This window comes from Triticum aestivum, chromosome 5D (assembly GCF_018294505.1).
Source record: "Triticum aestivum cultivar Chinese Spring chromosome 5D, IWGSC CS RefSeq v2.1, whole genome shotgun sequence".
NCBI lineage: Eukaryota > Viridiplantae > Streptophyta > Magnoliopsida > Poales > Poaceae > Triticum > Triticum aestivum.
Window position 1 is genome coordinate 4921243 of NC_057808.1, and position 19519 is coordinate 4940761.

General features: G+C 35.3%; 2 non-coding genes and 1 pseudogene across 2 annotated transcripts; 1 reads left to right on the forward strand and 2 right to left on the reverse strand.

Moving 5' to 3' along the window:
* Nucleotides 1-10454: 10454 nt before the first annotated feature.
* TRNAW-CCA (transfer RNA tryptophan (anticodon CCA)) lies at nt 10455-10528 on the reverse strand. The gene has a single exon. It is a non-coding gene; the product is annotated as a tRNA-Trp (tRNA).
* A 139-nt stretch (nt 10529-10667) lies between these two features.
* On the reverse strand, nt 10668-10741 carry TRNAP-UGG (transfer RNA proline (anticodon UGG)). The gene has a single exon. It is a non-coding gene; the product is annotated as a tRNA-Pro (tRNA).
* Nucleotides 10742-11841: 1100 nt separating this feature from the next.
* On the forward strand, nt 11842-12676 carry LOC123124060 (30S ribosomal protein S18, chloroplastic-like; annotated as a pseudogene).
* Nucleotides 12677-19519: the final 6843 nt, after the last annotated feature.

Consider the following 19519-nt stretch of genomic DNA (forward strand, 5'->3'; position numbering starts at 1 on the left):
GATTAGAAAGATAGAAAGGCCATGAGGATGGGAAAATCAAAATAAATTCTTTTTAATTAGTTCTCCTTTTTTGGAATTTTCTTATTATCCTTTCATTTTTTTTACAGAATATTTTTCAAACTAAAAATAAAAAATACAATACAATAGTCAATATTCCTTATAATAGATATACTTAATTATATCATAAGAATCTTAAGATATTTTTTGACTAGATAGAAATAGTAAATTTGAATTGAGACACCTATTCCATGACGGATTTAAACTTACCTTCTATTTTCGTGCCTTTAGTAGGCTTAGTATTTCCGGCAATTGCAATGACTTCTTTATTTCTTTATGTGCAAAAAAATAAGATTGTCTAGTATTTTTTAGTGTAAGTAATATAATATGGTAGGGTATGTGGCTTTTTCTACACACACTTTCTAACACAAATGAAAAACGGTTATGGATGCGTATACAGGCTACGAGCATAAATGCATGAATATGCAGAGCCAGGTATAGCGAGTTTTATTTTATTTATTTTAATTGAATCAACGAATATTTTTTGAATAGAAAGTCAATGTATCTAACCTATTATTTCACAGGAGTACTAGTTGCTGAAGGCGATTTCAGAATAAAAAAAAGTAAAGTCAAAATTATTTAGCTTATTCTCTCAATTTCAATCGACCGCTGCTGGATTTAGTATATCTAATATGAATTGGCGATCAGAACACATATGGGTAGAACTTCTAAAAGGTTCTCGAAAAAGGGGTAATTTTTTCTGGGCCTGTATTCTTTTTCTAGGTTCACTAGGATTCTTATCGGTTGGGATTTCCAGTTATCTTGGTAAGAATATTATATCTATACTTCCATCTCAAGAAATTCTTTTTTTTCCGCAGGGGGTCGTGATGTCTTTCTACGGAATCGCAGGCCTATTCATTAGCTCCTACTTGTGGTGTACTATTTTGTGGAATGTAGGTAGTGGTTATGACCGATTCGATAGAAAAGAGGGAATAGTGTGCATTTTTCGTTGGGGATTCCCTGGAATAAAACGTCGCGTCTTCCTTCGATTCTTTATGCGGGATATCCAATCAATTAGAATTCAGGTTAAAGAGGGTCTTTATCCTCGTCGTATTCTTTATATGGAAATCCGGGGCCAGGGGATCATTCCCTTGACTCGTACTGATGATAAATTTTTTACTCCACGAGAAATTGAACAAAAAGCTGCCGAATTGGCCTATTTCTTGCGCGTACCAATTGAAGTATTTTGAGGTATCTTTTTTGAACTGAGTTGAATGAAGAAAAGAAGAATTGGAAGAAGAAAAGTTTTCTCAACACGGGGAGGAAGTCCCTTCTAAATTGGATTTGTTATTGTAAGGGGATTTTTAAGTATTTATCTAAAGGAAGGAACAAACGAGGATAAGAGAAATTTGCTTTTAATTTTTTTTTATCCAATTGAGATATATCGCATACTATTCTTCCTTTTTCATCCGAAAGGGCTTTTTTTTTATTCTATTTCACTATTTCATTCCATCTAGATCTAAGAAAGAACCCAATGCACTGAAATTCCACTAATAACTAATATACAAAAAAGAAGAATAGATACAGGGTATCAAACCTATAGAGTTTTTGCTTCAAAGAAATAGAAATATCATGAAATAGAAATATCATCATATAGAGTCAGGGAATGGAATAGAGTCAGCGAATGAAGCATATTCATTAACAACTCCATTTACAGATCAAAAATGAAAAAAAAGAAAGCATTGCCTTCTTTACTATATCTTGTATTTATCGTACTTTTGCCTTGGGGGGTCTCTTCCTCATTTAACAAATGTCTGGAACTTTGGATTAAGTATTGGTGGAATACCAGGCAATCCGAAACTCTCTTAACTGATATTCAAGAGAAAAGGATTCTAGAAAGATTCATAGAATTAGAAGAACTTTCTCTCTTGGACGAGATGATAAAAGGGAAACTAAAGACACATGTACAAAAACCTCCTACAGGAATACACAAGGAAATAATACAATGGGTCAAAATAAATAATGAGGATCATCTCCATACCATTTTGCATTTCTCGACAAATATAATCTGTTTGGCTATTCTAAGTGGTTCTTTTTTTCTGGGTAAAGAGGAACTTGTCATTTTGAATTCTTGGGTTCAGGAATTCTTCTATAATTTAAATGACTCAATAAAAGCTTTTTTTATTCTTTTAGTTACTGATTTTTTTGTTGGATTTCACTCCACCCGTGGTTGGGAACTAGTAATTCGTTGGGTCTACAACGATTTTGGATGGGCTCCTAACGAGCTTATTTTCACTATTTTTGTTTGTAGTTTTCCAGTAATTCTAGATACATGTTTGAAATTTTGGGTCTTTAGTTTCCCTTTTATCATCTCGTCCAAGAGAGAAAGTTCTTCTAATTCTATGAATCTTTCTAGAATCCTTTTCTCTTGAATATCAGTTAAGAGAGTTTCGGATTGCCTGGTATTCCACCAATTCTTAATCCAAAGTTCCAGACATTTGTTAAATGAGGAAGAGACCCCCCAAGGCAAAAGTACGATAAATACAAGATATAGTAAAGAAGGCAATGCTTTCTTTTTTTTCATTTTTGATCTGTAAATGGAGTTGTTAATGAATATGCTTCATTCGCTGACTCTATTCCATTCCCTGACTCTATATGATGATATTTCTATTTCTTTGAAGCAAAATCTCTATAGGTTTGATACCCTGTATCTATTCTTCTTTTTTGTATATTAGTTATTAGTGGAATTTCAGTGCATTGGGTTCTTTCTTAGATCTAGATGGAATGAAATAGTGAAATAGAATAAAAAAAAAGCCCTTTCGGATGAAAAAGGAAGAATAGTATGCGATATATCTCACTTGGATAAAAAAAAATTAAAAGCAAATTTCTCTTATCCTCGTTTGTTCCTTCCTTTAGATAAATACTTAAAAATCCCCTTACAATAACAAATCCAATTTAGAAGGGACTTCCTCCCCGTGTTGAGAAAACTTTTCTTCTTCCAATTCTTCTTTTCTTCATTCAACTCAGTTCAAAAAAAATACTTCAATTGGTACGCGCAAGAAATAGGCCAATTCGGCAGCTTTTTGTTCAATTTCTCGTGGAGTAAAAAATTTATCATCAGTACGAGTCAAGGGAATGATCCCCTGGCCCCGGATTTCCATATAAAGAATACGACGAGGATAAAGACCCTCTTTAACCTGAATTCTAATTGATTGGATATCCCGCATAAGGAATCGAAGGAAGACGCGACGTTTTATTCCAGGGAATCCCCAACGAAAAATGCACACTATTCCCTCTTTTCTATCGAATCGGTCATAACCACTACCTACATTCCACAAAATAGTACACCACAAGTAGGAGCTAATGAATAGGCCTGCGATTCCGTAGAAAGACATCACGACCCCCTGCGGAAAAAAAAGAATTTCTTGAGATGGAAGTATAGATATAATATTCTTACCAAGATAACTGGAAATCCAAACCGATAAGAATCCTAGTGAACCTAGAAAAAGAATACAGGCCCAGAAAAAATTACCCCTTTTTCGAGAACCTTTTAGAAGTTCTACCCATATGTGTTCTGATCGCCAATTCATATTAGATATACTAAATCCAGCAGCGGTCGATTGAAATTGAGAGAATAAGCTAAATAATTTTGACTTTACTTTTTTTGATTCTGAAATCGCCTTCAGCAACTAGTACTCCTGTGAAATAATAGGTTAGATACATTGACTTTCTATTCAAAAAATATTCGTTGATTCAATTAAAATAAATAAAATAAAACTCGCTATACCTGGCTCTGCATATTCATGCATTTATGCTCGTAGCCTATATCCGCATCCATAACCGTTTTTCATTTGTGTGTAGAAAGTGTGTGTAGAAAAAGCCACATACCCTACCATATTATATTACATACACTAAAAAATACTAGACAATCTTATTTTTTTGCACATAAAGAAATAAAGAAGTCATTGCAATTGCCGGAAATACTAAGCCTACTAAAGGCACGAAAATAGAAGGTAAGTTTAAATCCGTCATGGAATAGGTGTCTCAATTCAAATTTACTATTTCTATCTAGTCGAAAAATATCTTAAGATTCTTATGATATAATTAAGTATATCTATTATAAGGAATATTGACTATTGTATTGTATTTTTTAGTGTAAGTAATATAATATGGTAGGGTATGTGGCTTTTTCTACACACACTTTCTACACACAAATGAAAAACGGTTATGGATGCGGATATAGGCTACGAGCATAAATGCATGAATATGCAGAGCCAGGTATAGCGAGTTTTATTTTATTTATTTTAATTGAATCAACGAATATTTTTTGAATAGAAAGTCAATGTATCTAACCTATTATTTCACAGGAGTACTAGTTGCTGAAGGCGATTTCAGAATCAAAAAAAGTAAAGTCAAAATTATTTAGCTTATTCTCTCAATTTCAATCGACCGCTGCTGGATTTAGTATATCTAATATGAATTGGCGATCAGAACACATATGGGTAGAACTTCTAAAAGGTTCTCGAAAAAGGGGTAATTTTTTCTGGGCCTGTATGCTTTTTCTAGGTTCACTAGGATTCTTATCGGTTGGGATTTCCAGTTATCTTGGTAAGAATATTATATCTATACTTCCATCTCAAGAAATTCTTTTTTTTCCGCAGGGGGTCGTGATGTCTTTCTACGGAATCGCAGGCCTATTCATTAGCTCCTACTTGTGGTGTACTATTTTGTGGAATGTAGGTAGTGGTTATGACCGATTCGATAGAAAAGAGGGAATAGTGTGCATTTTTCGTTGGGGATTCCCTGGAATAAAACGTCGCGTCTTCCTTCGATTCCTTATGCGGGATATCCAATCAATTAGAATTCAGGTTAAAGAGGGTATTTATCCTCGTCGTATTCTTTATATGGAAATCCGGGGCCAGGGGATCATTCCCTTGACTCGTACTGATGATAAATTTTTTACTCCACGAGAAATTGAACAAAAAGCTGCCGAATTGGCCTATTTCTTGCGCGTACCAATTGAAGTATTTTGAGGTATCTTTTTTGAACTGAGTTGAATGAAGAAAAGAAGAATTGGACGAAGAAAAGTTTTCTCAACACGGGGAGGAAGTCCCTTGTAAATTGGATTTGTTATTGTAAGGGGATTTTGAAGTATTTATCTAAAGGAAGGAACAAACGAGGATAAGAGAAATTTGCTTTTAATTTTTTTTATCCAAGTGAGATATATTGCATACTATTCTTCTTTTTTCATCCGAAAGGGCTTTTTTTATTCTATTTCACTATTTCATACCATCTAGATCTAAGAAAGAACCCAATGCACTGAAATTCCACTACTAACTAATATACAAAAAAGAAGAATAGATACAGGGTATCAAACCTATATAGTTTTTGCTTCAAAGAAATAGAAATATCATGAAATAGAAATATCATCATATAGAGTCAGGGAATGGAATAGAGTCAGCGAATGAAGCATATTCATTAACAACTCCATTTACGGATCAAAAATGAAAAAAAATAAAGCATTGCCTTCTTTACTATATCTTGTATTTATTGTACTTTTTCCTTGGGGGTCTCTTCCTCATTTAACAAACGTTTGGAACTTTGGATTAAGAATTGGTGGAATACCAGGCAATCCGAAACTCTCTTAACTGATATTCAAGAGAAAAGGATTCTAGAAAGATTCATAGAATTAGAAGAACTTTCTCTCTTGGACGAGATGATAAAAGGGAAACTAAAGACACATGTACAAAAACCTCCTACAGGAATACACAAGGAAATAATACAATGGGTCAAAATAAATAATGAGGATCATCTCCATACCATTTTGCATTTCTCGAAAAATATAATCTGTTTGGCTATTCTAAGTGGTTCTTTTTTTCTGGGTAAAGAGGAACTTGTCATTTTGAATTCTTGGGTTCAGGAATTCTTCTATAATTTAAATGACTCAATAAAAGTTTTTTTTATTCTTTTAGTTACTGATTTTTTTGTTGGATTTCACTCCACCCGTGGTTGGGAACTAGTAATTCGTTGGGTCTACAACGATTTTGGATGGGCTCCTAACGAGCTTATTTTCACTATTTTTGTTTGTAGTTTTCCAGTAATTCTAGATACATGTTTGAAATTTTGGGTCTTTTTTTGTTTAAATCGTCTATCTCCTTCGCTTGTAGTCATTTATCATTCAATTAGTGAAGCATAAATTCATTTGATCTCCCGATATTAATATTAATCAAATTAGCAAGCATATTTTTTTAGAAAGAAAGCCCTTTTCCATTTTAGCAAAATTCTTTCTATTTATACCTACTTTAAGGTATTCATCATTGCAGTACAACTGTTGCAGTAGAATGACAACAGATTCATGTATAGGGAACTAGATTAGATTAGATACCTATCTAATTTATTGTAGAAATTCTGGGATCTGCGATTGGACATGGAAAATAGAAATACTTTTTCTTGGGTAAAGGAACAGATAACTCGATCGATTTCTGTATCGATCATGATATACGTAATAACTCGGACATCTATTTCAAATGCATATCCCATTTTTGTGCAGCAGGGTTATGAAAACCCACGAGAAGCAACTGGACGAATTGTATGTGCCAATTGCCATTTAGCTAGCAAGCCCGTCGATATTGAAGTTCCCCAAGCTGTGCTTCCCGATACTGTATTTGAAGCAGTTCTTCGAATTCCTTATGATATGCAATTGAAACAAGTTCTTGCTAATGGAAAAAGGGATGGTTGAATGTAGGTGTTGTTCTTATTTTGCCCGAGGGATTCGAATTAGCGCTGCCCGATCGTATTTCCCCTGAGTTAAAGGAAAAGATAGGAAATCTTGCTTTTCAGAGTTATCGTCCCGATAAAAAAAACATTCTTGTGATAGGCCCTGTTCCCGGTAAGAAATATAGTGAAATTGTCTTTCCCATTCTTTCCCCTGATCCTGCTACGAAGAAAGATGCTCATTTCTTAAAATATCCCATATATGTAGGGGGAAACCGAGGAAGAGGACAGATCTATCCTGATGGTAGCAAGAGTAACAATACAGTCTATAATGCTACATCAACAGGTATAGTAAGAAAAATACTACGTAAAGAAAAGGGGGGGTATGAAATATCCATAGTTGATGCAGCAGATGGACGCCAAGTGATTGTTATTATACCTCCCGGACTAGAACTTCTTGTTTCAGAGGGGGAATCCATCAAGCTTGATCAACCATTAACAAGCAATCCTAATGTGGGAGGTTTTGGTCAGGGGGACGCAGAAATCATGCTTCAGGATCCATTACGTGTCCAAGGCCTTTTGTTCTTCTTCGCATCCGTTATTTTGGCACAAGTTTTTTTGGTTCTCAAAAAGAAACAGTTTGAAAAGGTTCAATTGTACGAAATGCATTTCTAGGTCCCGGGATTTCTTACCATCAAGTTGGTAAAAAGCCTCGATTTATTGGCAATTGCTAGAATTATCTATGATCTATTTTGGAAATCCTTTTTTTGTTTAGACTGCTTTTTGTTTATGAGATGTCTGGAATTCCTTATTTATATCCCATGTAAAAGAAGAGAATCCAAGGCAAAGGCGAGAACAATAAAATTAAAATTTCTTCCTTTTCGGAGGGATTGCAGGTCTTCTTAATCGTCTATTCGGCACAAGAAAAAGCCTTTTTCTTGTGCCGATTCTTCTTGTCAAAATAAGAATCCTTTTTCTTCCTAATTTGTCAAAGATTACTATTTCTTCTTTATTCGGGTCTGTCTCTTGGACCTCTTTTTCTTTTGCTTAGGTTTAGCCGAGGTAGTGGACAAACAGAGGGGAAGAAAATATGGCGGGGGAAAAATTTCTTGTGATTGTGAGCAAATTGCTTGGCTTGTTTAATTAAGTTCAACTTCAAATTTACTATATTTCTTACCGGGAACTAGTTGAATAGTTGAATAGTTTTGATTAAGGTTTTATTAGTTTATTAGTCGAAACTAAATCAAGGATTTTCAGGATACTTCCTTCGTGGAATAAGATATTGGATCCTCGAGTGATCTCTTTTTCATGTTGCTTCATAAGAGTGAATCGAATAGATTCAATTCGCGTTATAAGAGTAAAAATTCCGCGGGTCCTTTCCGCTCTAATCAGATAAAGGGGGGTAAGGACCCGCTAAGCTCCTACTTTTTCATGTTTACAATCTGGTCCCTCCGATTACTATAGAGATGAACCCAATCTAGAATATGAACCATAAAAGAAAACACCTACCAAACCAATCACAGCAATACCAGCTACAGTACCTATCAGCCAAAGAGGAATTCTTCCAGTAGTATCGGCCATTTCCCCTACTTTCCTCCACATTTTATCAATTGGTCATGCTAGAGACAAAAACAGTCATGGGTAGTTATAAGGATGGTATCCTTCCAAATGGGATAAGAGAATTCTTATTAGTCTCTTTCTTTCTCTCAATTGAAGAAGTAATTGGAAATTAAAACAGCAAGTACAAAAATGAGTAATAAACCCCAGTATAGACTGGTACGATTCAATTCAACATTTTGTTCATTCGGGTTTGATTGTGTCATAGTTCTATAGTTGGAATTTGTTTTATCGTTGGATGAACTGCATTGCTGATATTGATCCCAAGAAAAAACCAGTAGGTACAGCTAGTCCGTGAATAGCCAGCCATCGCACTGTAAAAATAGGATAGGTTCGATCTATGGTCATTGAGGGCCTCCTAAAAGCATCTACTAAATTCATCGAGTTGTTCTAAAGAATCAAAACGGTCGGTTATTAACGGAATTCCTTGTCGGCTTTCCGTGAAATACTCGTTTGGCCTAGGACTTCCAAACACGTCATAAGCTAAACCCGTACTGACAAATAACCAACCCGCAATGAATAGGGAAGGTATAGTAATGCTATGAATAACCCAGTATCGAATACTGGTAATAATATCAGCAAAAGAACATTCTCCCGTGCTTCCAGACATGCTGAACTCCCAAAATTTTTGTACATTCAAAAAAGGAATTGATTCCGTAAAAGATGGGATCGACCAGTAAATAGAAAATTACTGATATTTCATCCTTGTAAGCTATATGTTATTCAAGGCATCAATAGAAAACCCCATTTTTGTAGGTTCTACTTACTTTTCATTGGCTTCGGAATAATAGAGTAATTCGGAATAGCAGCCAAAATCTTGGGAAAATCTAAGTTAATGATCAATAGGTTTGGATAAATAATTTAGGAAGGATATTCTCATACTGACACAATACAAGGACAAGTATATGTGAAATCTATCCTTTCATAATTCGTAATTCATCCTTGTATTGTTTGTTGGATTAGGTCTAACTTTCCTGACCAAACTGCGAGCGCAGAACTTTACGAGATGAAATAGGGAAAGGCAGAAGATAGAATAGAACTTAAAAGGATAATTGAAGTGACTCGTCTTCGAATCTACTTTGGTTGGAGTTCGAAAAAGATATAAAAATAAAGTAAATTCAAGGAAGAGTTTTTTTAACAGCCCCTTGGCAGGTCGTGGAATGCTTTTGTTCTCCTCTTATTCCATATGGAATACAATCAGTTAAAATAAGAAGGAATAGGGGAATATTCGATCGTTCACTCCAAAAAGAGGGTCCTATTGAAAAAGAAATTATCCAAAATAGAAAGAAGTTTTTTTTCAAATTGAATTGTTTATTTATCTCTTATTCAAAAATTTCCCTGAAAATTGAATGAAAAAATGAAATTCAATGGGGTTAGATGATCTAGTTCTTAATATTATTAATTTACTCAATTGACAAATTCCACAACAAATCTCTTGATTCGGAATTAGGGACTCATGTATCATCTGATGAATCCACTTTCTTTTACACTTCTGTATCTTACTCTACCTTGTTTTTAGTATTATCTAAAATAACTGATGAATTATGAATTTTCCATAACTTAGGTAAATGCTTTACCAACATATGTAGTGTAGTAAAAAAATGGAATTTAACTCTTTCATGCTTACTTTAACTAGTTATTTTGGTTTTCTACTGGCTGCTTTAACTATAACCCCAGCTCTATTTATTGGCTTGAACAAGATACGCCTTATTTGCATTGACTGAATAATTATAATTCAGAAAAGAAAAATCTTTCTTTGGGATTCCTGGCATTCTACGACTCTTTTCCAGACTAATTAGGAATTCTTTTCTTGGTCATTGAGATTCGTGGATAATTTAGAGTACTATTTAGGGATAGATCGTACCTCTTTCTTTATCCCCTCGAACAAATCGAAATGATTGAAGTTTTTCTATTTGGAATCGTCTTAGGCCTAATTCCTATTACTTTAGCGGGATTATTCGTGACTGCGTATTTGCAATACAGGCGTGGGGATCAGTTGGATCTTTGATTGAGTCATTTTTTTTATTGACCTCCTCCAGACCAGGGAGGAGGTCAAATTGAAATTGGAGTTACAATTCAATTTTGTTAAGTTATTTTACTCTGCTTCGACATAAAATAGATGGAATCACGCTCTGCAGGATTCGAACCTACGACATCGGGTTTTGGAGACCCGCGTTCTACCGAACTGAACTAAGAGCACTTTCATTCATTCAAAAAGAAAATATTTTTCTATTCCTAATGTATCTCACGTACGTATAGTCTCCACAAATTCAAGTTATACCCACTTTACTTTAATTGATCTCGTCGCTACTGCCTATAAAGAAGAAAGAAGTAATAGGTAGGGATGACAGGATTTGAACCTGTGACATTTTGTACCCAAAACAAACGCGCTACCAAGCTGCGCTACATCCCTTTTCCAAATTAAATTGTTGTACAATGCCATTGTACTCAATTCCTGTCTTCTTTTCCACATCATAATTTTCTTCTTCTTTCTATTTTCTTCTTCTTTCTTTCTCTATCTATATATAGAACCCTCGTGTCATTTCTTCTTTTTGGTCTCATATAATTAAGGAATTATATACATATAAAATCCAATATAATTTCGCCTATAAAGGAAGGATTACTTTTCCTTGCTAATATATAGGAAGAAGGGGTCATCTTTTTCTTTTTTAGGGATAGGAAAATTTCGTCAATATGGTTCATTTTATATATAGCATAACAATCTTGGGCAAGAGTTTATGATCATATATGTATTCCAACAAGGAAGGAGGATTTTCAATGCGGGATATAAAAACATATCTCTCTGTAGCACCCGTGCTAAGTACTCTATGGTTTGGTGCTTTAGCAGGTTTATTGATAGAAATTAATCGTTTATTCCCAAATGCTTTGTCATTCCCTTTTTTTTAATTCTAGTTATTGCTATGGGAGGGATAGATTTCTTCGTGATATGACAAAATTTGATCCTTTTCAATCTTTTTTTAGTATCGGAAGGAAAAAGAAAGAAAAGATGGATTGGATTGAACCTCAGAGTCATTAAAAATTTGGTAAACCCCATTTTTGAAAATAGAAATTCAATTTAAAGGGGTACCCAAGCTAAATAAGACCTCAGAAATCAGAGCATAGAAAAGGCGGGGCTGGCTAATTAAATGAAAGGATTTCGAACCAAAATCTTTGCTAATTCGACAAGGATTGTATTCTTTAATTATTTCTCTATTTTTTATTACTTAATTTAAGAATAAAAAAATTATTCTAATGAATTTTATTCTTCTTCTTCGGATTCAAAATAGAAGAATAAAAGAATAAGTAGAAGAATTAAGTTAAGTCAATCCGAAAACAAAAGGAGGTTCATGGCCAAGGGAAAAGATGTTAGAATCAGAGTTATTTTGGAATGCATTAGTTGTGTTCGAAAAGGTGCCAATGAGGAATCGACGGGGATTTCTAGATATAGTACTCAAAAGAATCGCCACAATACACCCGGACAATTAGAATTCAAAAATTTTTGTCGTTATTGTCGCAAGCATACGACTCATCATGAAATAAAGAAATAGGAACATCGTGTGTTCGATCTTTCCAAACAACAGAAAGAGTAAGAACTTCATATTTAATATATAAAGAAAACATAGTATAGAATACAAAATACAAATCAACTCATCTGATTTCCGGTAGATATTATTTCATATGTATAGAGGGTATTCATATACTATAATATGAATCAAATAAGATATGGATCAAAGAAAAACTACTTCTTCTGGATCCTAAATTAATAAAATAAAGAAGTGAATTTTCAAATTTTCAAATTTTAAATAAGGAATAAATCATGTATACATCTAAACAACCTTTTCTTAAATCAAAGCAACCCTTTAGTAAATCCAAGCAAACTTTTAATAAATCCAAGCAACCCTTTCGTAAATCCAAGCAAATTTTCGTAAATTCAAGCAACCTTTTCGTAAATCTAAACAACCTTTTCGTAGGCGTCCCCGGATTGGCCCGGGAGATCGAATTGATATAGAAACATGAGTTTAATTAATAGATTATTAGTGAAGAAGGAAAAATATTATCGAGACGAATAAATAGATTAACCTTGAAACAACAACGATTAATTACTCTTGCTATAAAACAGGCTCGTATTTTATCTTTCTTACCGTTTCGTAACTATGAGAACGAAAAGCAATTTCAAGCCCAGTCAATTTCAATAATTACAGGTTCTAGACCCAGAAAAAATAGACATATTCCTCAATTAACGCAAAAGTACAATTCCAATCGAAACTTAAGAAACAACAACCAAAATTTAAGAAACAACAACCGGAACTTAAGTTCCGATTATTGATGTTTTATTCGAATTCGAAAGGGCCCGGCCTATATATATTATAAAGAAAGTAATCCAGCTCGTTGATTCCTACCACTTAATCTTAAGTTGTTGTATCTTCCCGGAGTTCCCTCTCTGGGAATTCATCTTCTATTATTCCAGTATATTACTTTATTTATACCTTTAATTGATGATCTTTATTTTATTGGAAATCGTGTAAAGATTATTTGGATTTGATACAGCTACTTGTGCAAGCATTTTACGATTAAGAATCAATTTCTTCTTGTACAGGTTGTGTATTAATTTACTATAACTATCGAATACTTTATATACCCGTGTTGCTGCGTTTATCCGAGTGATCCACAAACGACGAAAATCCCTCTTTTGCCTACCTCTATCTCGATGAGAGGAAACAAAAGCTCTTTTTACCTGTTGGGTAATCATTTGATTAAGTCTTAAATGAGCCCCTCTAAAGTTTGAGGCAAATGAACGCATTTTTGTTCGTCGTCTCCGGCTATATATCCTCGCGGAACTCTGGTCATTGAATCAAATTAACCTTAATGAATAACTAATGATTTCTCTTCTTTTAGCCACCCTTTTCTCGTTAATAACAAAACTAATTATTCCGATATATAAAATATTAATTCCAATGGCTTTTGCTATAGTAACCTTCCCAACCATGATTTTTTATTCCACTTCGTTCAGTTATTTCTATACGAAATAACGAATTCATTCTAATAATACTAAAAAAATAGTGGGTTCCATCGTTTCTATGGTTCCCTTTTAAACGGTGAGGCCCTCTCTATACACCGGAGCCCTTTCTTTCATCAAAAGGTATTGCGAACTTGTATAGTCCACATTCTTTGGCTCTACCTATCCATTATAGTGTAAATAGCTCTTTTCACAATAAGAGTTATCCATACAGTGATGGTATTTAATTATGAAAGTTGGCTAAGTAGCTGACCCTGTTAGTCCGTTGTTTTAAGATAAAGGAGCATAAGCCTATTTCTTTTTATTACTATTTCCTCCGCTTAATGGATAACCATTTGCTACCAATGGGAGAATTGCTTCTTATTTCCAATTTAGATAATTGGATTTGCACCAAAGGAAACCATAAATTCCATATACCATAGAAATCTAGGATAGAGAAGCTATATCCTATTCATTGGTACTAATCATGGATACTTCAATTTTTTTTATATTTGTTTGAAGTCATGATCTGAACGAGTCGCACATACACCCTAGCACATGTTCCTCGACGCTGAGGGCATCCTTTAAGCGCGGCCGTTTTTTGAGCATTTCGTATTGGCTGTCTTGCGTTTCTAATAAGTTGTTTAACCGTCGGCATGTTGTATGTCTATAGAAAAAAATGGATTGGTTTAGATCCATCTTAACCTGATGATTGCTCATCATGAAGTCTTTCTATTTTCTATTAAATCAAGGAAAACACGAATTTAGCTGTGAAATAACTTTACAAGAAATCCGGACACTACCAATCCTTAAACATTTCTGGAAACCACACTAGATCAGTATCGCAGTGCTTGTCAATCATTTCATCCCCTACAATATCGACAAGTCCATAAGCTTTGGCTTCGTCTGCTGACATAAAAACATCCCTTTCCATGTCTTCGGATACAACCCAAAAAGGCTTGCCTGTTCTTACTGCATAAACCCTTGTGATCATTTCGCGAACTTTGTGTAACTCTTCTACTTCTAGTAAAAACTCTGGTGTCCTTGCCCGATAATAAGCACTAGCAGGTTGGTGAAGCATAATCCTCGCGTGAGGGAATGCTATACGCTTGGTGGGTTCTCCTCCAAGCAGAATGAAGGACGCCGTGGAGGCGGCTATTCCGAGGCATATTGTATATATATCTGGTGTCACCGTTTGCATCGTATCAAAAATAGCCATTCCTGAGATTAGCCACCCGCCTGGGGAGTTTATAAACAAAAATATATCACTAATTCCATCTTCTATACTCAGATATACCATGAGACCTGTAATATGATTCGTGATCTCGCAACGAATCTCTTGATCGAAAAAGTGTCCTTTCTCGATACATAACATTGTATAAGTCAACCCAAGTCGCTTCTTCATCTCCAGGAATCCGGTAAGGTACTTTTGGAACACCAATGGGCATATCAGATTAATATTATTAAATTTAAGTAAGAAAACCACACTTTAATATGGAAACGTAAGAATGGAACAGAAAGAAAGAATCCGCAGTTTATTATCTTAATTTTTATTCTTATTCTATATGAATACTATAGATTCTATTAATACGTAGATTGAAAGGTTATACATATAAGGAATGTAAGACAGATTGAATAAAGAAAAAGGAATGGGTGATTCGAATGCTAAACAAAGAGGGGTAGCGATCTATTCTTCGTTTTTTCCAAATTGGCCAAGTTACCCATTGCATATTGGCACTTATCGAGTATAGAATAGATCTGCTTCTCTTTCTTCTTATGAACAGAATTGGCTTCTTATTTTTAATGGAATGAAATAAATATTCGCGCTTTCTGACACAGAATCCCCTAGAAGGGTTAGGTACATAGGATATGGATAGTCTTTTTCAATGCGATAAAATAAAGCGACATCGTGTCTATTTTCTTTGCTAAAGGGGTATTTCCATGGGTTTGCCTTGGTATCGTGTTCATACTGTCGTATTGAATGATCCGGGTCGATTGCTTGCGGTGCATATAATGCACACAGCTCTAGTTTCTGGTTGGGCTGGCTCAATGGCTTTATACGAATTAGCAGTTTTTGATCCCTCTGATCCTGTTCTGGATCCAATGTGGAGACAAGGTATGTTCGTAATTCCCTTCATGACTCGTTTAGGAATAACGGATTCGTGGGGTGGTTGGAGTATTTCAGGAGGAACTGTAACAAATCCGGGTATTTGGAGTTATGAAGGTGTGGCAGGTACGCATATTGTGTTTTCTGGCTTGTGTTTCTTGTCAGCGATCTGGCATTGGGTATATTGGGACCTAGAAATATTCTCTGATGAGCGGACGGGAAAACCCTCTTTGGATTTGCCCAAGATCTTTGGAATTCATTTATTTCTTGCAGGGGTGGCTTGCTTTGGCTTTGGGGCATTTCATGTAACGGGTTTGTATGGTCCTAGGATATGGGTATCCGATCCTTATGGACTAACTGGAAAAATACAAGCTGTAAATCCAGCGTGGGGTGCAGAAGGTTTTGATCCTTTTGTTTCGGGGGGAATAGCTTCTCATCATATTGTTGCGGGTACATTGGGTATATTAGCGGGCTAATTCCATCTTAGTGTCCGTCCGCCTCAACGTCTATATAAAGGATTACGTATGGGCAATATTGAAACTGTACTTTCCAGTAGTATCGCTGCTGTTTTTTTGCAGCTTTCGTAGTTGCTGGAACTATGTGGTATGGGTCAGCAACGACCCCAATCGAATTATTTGGGCCTACTCGTTATCAGTGGGATCAGGGATACTTTCAGCAAGAAATATATCGAAGAGTTAGCAATGGTTTAGCCGAAAATCTTAGTTTATCAGAAGCTTGGTCTAAAATTCCCGAAAAATTAGCCTTTTATGATTATATTGGTAATAATCCGGCAAAAGGGGGATTATTCAGAGCAGGCTCAATGGACAATGGGGATGGAATAGCTGTTGGATGGTTAGGACATCCCGTCTTTAGAGATAAATAAGGACGTGAGCTTTTTGTACGCCGTATGCCTACTTTTTTTGAAACATTTCCGGTTGTTTTGGTACATGAGGAGGGAATTGTTAGAGCAGACGTTCCTTTTAGAAGAGCAGAATCCAAATATAGTGTTGAACAAGTAGGTGTAACGGTGGAGTTCTATGGTGGCGAACTTAATGGAGTAAGTTATTCTGATCCTGCTACTATAAAAAATATGCGAGGCGTTCTCAATTAGGGGAAATTTTTGAATTAGACCGGGCTACTTTGAAATCTGATGGTGTTTTTCGCAGCAGTCCAAGGGGTTGGTTCACTTTTGGTCATGCTACCTTTGCTTTGCTCTTCTTTTTCGGACACATTTGGCATGGTGCTAGAACATTGTTCCGAGATGTTTTTGCTGGTATTGATCCAGATTTGGATGCTCAAGTGGAATTTGGAACATTCCAAAAAGTGGGAGATCCAACTACAAGGAAACAGGCAGTCTGATACACATTGTTATAGTATCTTTCCCTCTCTTTTTTGATTTGACATGGGAAACATCTCCCATCCTTTCTTTGACTCTTTTTCTTTCTTTATATGGGAAATTCTCCCAAATGACAAATGAATAGGTGTGGAAGTTATAATTGTAAATAAACCAGGATCGAATCTATGGAAGCATTGGTTTATACGTTCCTTTTAGTTTCGACTTTAGGGATAATTTTTTTTCGCTATCTTCTTCCGAGAACCACCTAAGGTTCCACCAACTCCAACTAAAAGAATAAAATAATTTCATTTAAGTAAGTAGTCCCCCTATCTAGGGGACTTCTTACTTAAATTAGTCTCCGTGTTCTTCGAATGGAACTCTTAATTGTTGAGAGGGTTGCCCAAACGCGGTATATAAGGCATACCCAGTAAAGCTTAAAAGTAAACCAGATATGGAGATGGCGACTAAAGTTGTTGTTTCCATTTTTTTAGAATTTCAAGATTACAATGGATCTACGAAAAGATCGTGTATTTACAACTACAACGGAATAGTATACAAAGTCAACACCAATGATTAAATAGAATTTATGGCTACACAAACCGTTGAAGATAGTTCTAAACCTAGGCCAAAACGAACTGGTGCAGGTAGTTTACTGAAACCCTTGAATTCGGAATATGGGAAAGTCGCCCCGGGTTGGGGGACTACTCCTTTTATGGGGATCGCAATGGCTTTATTCGCTATATTCCTATCTATCATTTTAGAAATTTATAATTCTTCCGTTTTACTGGATGGAATTTTAACCAATTATGTTTCTACTAACTAAAACTAGGAAGTCAGAGTTATTCCATCCAAAAAAGCCTTTCTAGTTTAAGATCTACATTTCTAGATATTATGGTAGTTCGACCGCAGAATTTTTTTGTTTCGGTATCTCTGGAATATGATTGTGTGACTTGTTAGAATTGATCCTATTGATAATTCATAGAAAGGGCCTGTTATCTCTACCAAGATGATTCTAATTCGTCGGATATTATTTATTCTAGTACCTGGAACACGAAATAGATAGAGTGGATAAAAAAAATGGAACTATGATTCATACTCACTATTAAGACCTCGCAACCAGACTGAAAAATTCAAGTAGTTCTTAAATAAAAATAAAAAAGAAATTTTCTTCCTTCCAATTTTGTTTGCCCAAAAGACAACTTTTTTTCTCTCGATTTTGTCGAGTCATTACACTGATTCAACAAATGATTATCAAGCGGTTCTTATTCGAAGAACCCTTGCCTTTTGTTTAGCTTGAGACTAAATCATTGTGGCTCTAGTATGAATCTAAGGTTTTAATTGAACTGATTCATAGGATCTCGACAAGATAATTTCTATATTACGCATAAAAAAACAAATCCTTTATAGGGAAGGGAAAAGTCAAGAAGTCTCTAATGACCAACATAAGGGAAAGGAAGAAAGAAAGACGCGCCAACTTGAGATTTTTTGGCATTATCATCACAAAGAAGATATTCCGGATTTTTCTTATTTGATATCTTCAAGGCAAATCGACCCAATTCAGTGGCTGATGAAGTTTTGAACCTTTTTTCTAATATTCATTGAAAATTTTTGTGTTTCTGCTTGAGCCGTACGAGATGAAATTTTCATATACGGCTCTTAGAGGGGGACTCGGGTTAGTTACCTATCTCAATAAAGTATATGATTGGTTTGAGGAACGTCTTGAGATTCAGGGGGAATATGTTCCTCCCCATGTCAACATATTTTATTGTTTAGGGGGAATTACACTTACTTGTTTTCTAGTACAAGTCGCTACCGGTTTTGCTATGACTTTTTACTACCGACCAACCGTTACAGAGGCTTTTTCCTCGGTTCAATACATAATGACCGAGGCCACCTTTGGTTGGTTAATGAATTAGTTCATCGATGGTCAGCAAGTATGATGGTTTTAATGATAATCCTGCATGTATTTCGTGTGTATCTCACAGGGGGATTTTAAAAACCCCGTGAATTAACTTGGGTCACAGGTGTGGTTTTGGCTGTTTTGACTGCATCATTTGGTGTAACTGGTTATTCTTTGCCTTGAGATCAAATTGGCTATTGGGCAGTCAAAATTGTGACAGGTGTACCTGACGCCATTCCGGTAATAGGATCGCCTTTAGTGGAGTTATTACGCGGAAGTGCTAGTGTGGGCCAATCCACTTTGACTCGTTTTTATAGTTGACATACCTTTGTACTGCCTCTGCTTACTGCCGAATTTATGTTAATGCACTTTCCAATGATACGTAAGCAAGGTATTTCGGGTCCTTTATAGGGAAGGCATATCATAGAGAATTATAATTATCATATATCATATCGGGTAGGTTTTGGTATTTCATTGCTACAAGCATGGGTTATTGTAAAATAACACATGTCATTTGGATACTTCTCTTCAACTCCAAAGTATTTTTATACAATACAAATAGTTGAAGTTAATTTTACGAAAGAAAAAAGGCGGATTATGGGAGTGTGTGACTTGAATTATTGATTTGGCCATGCAGATAAAGAATTGGATCTGCCACATTAGAATTCACAACCAAAGGTGTCTCCGCATCCAATCAACATGTAAGTCCCCTACCTAGGAAGGATAGGCTGGTTCACTTGAGGAGAATATCTTCTATGATCATATCGCAACCATGTCATCCATGAACAGGCTCCGTAAGATCCCATAGAGTAGAAATGGAATAAGTCATGTGACATGATCCAGTTCTCTATT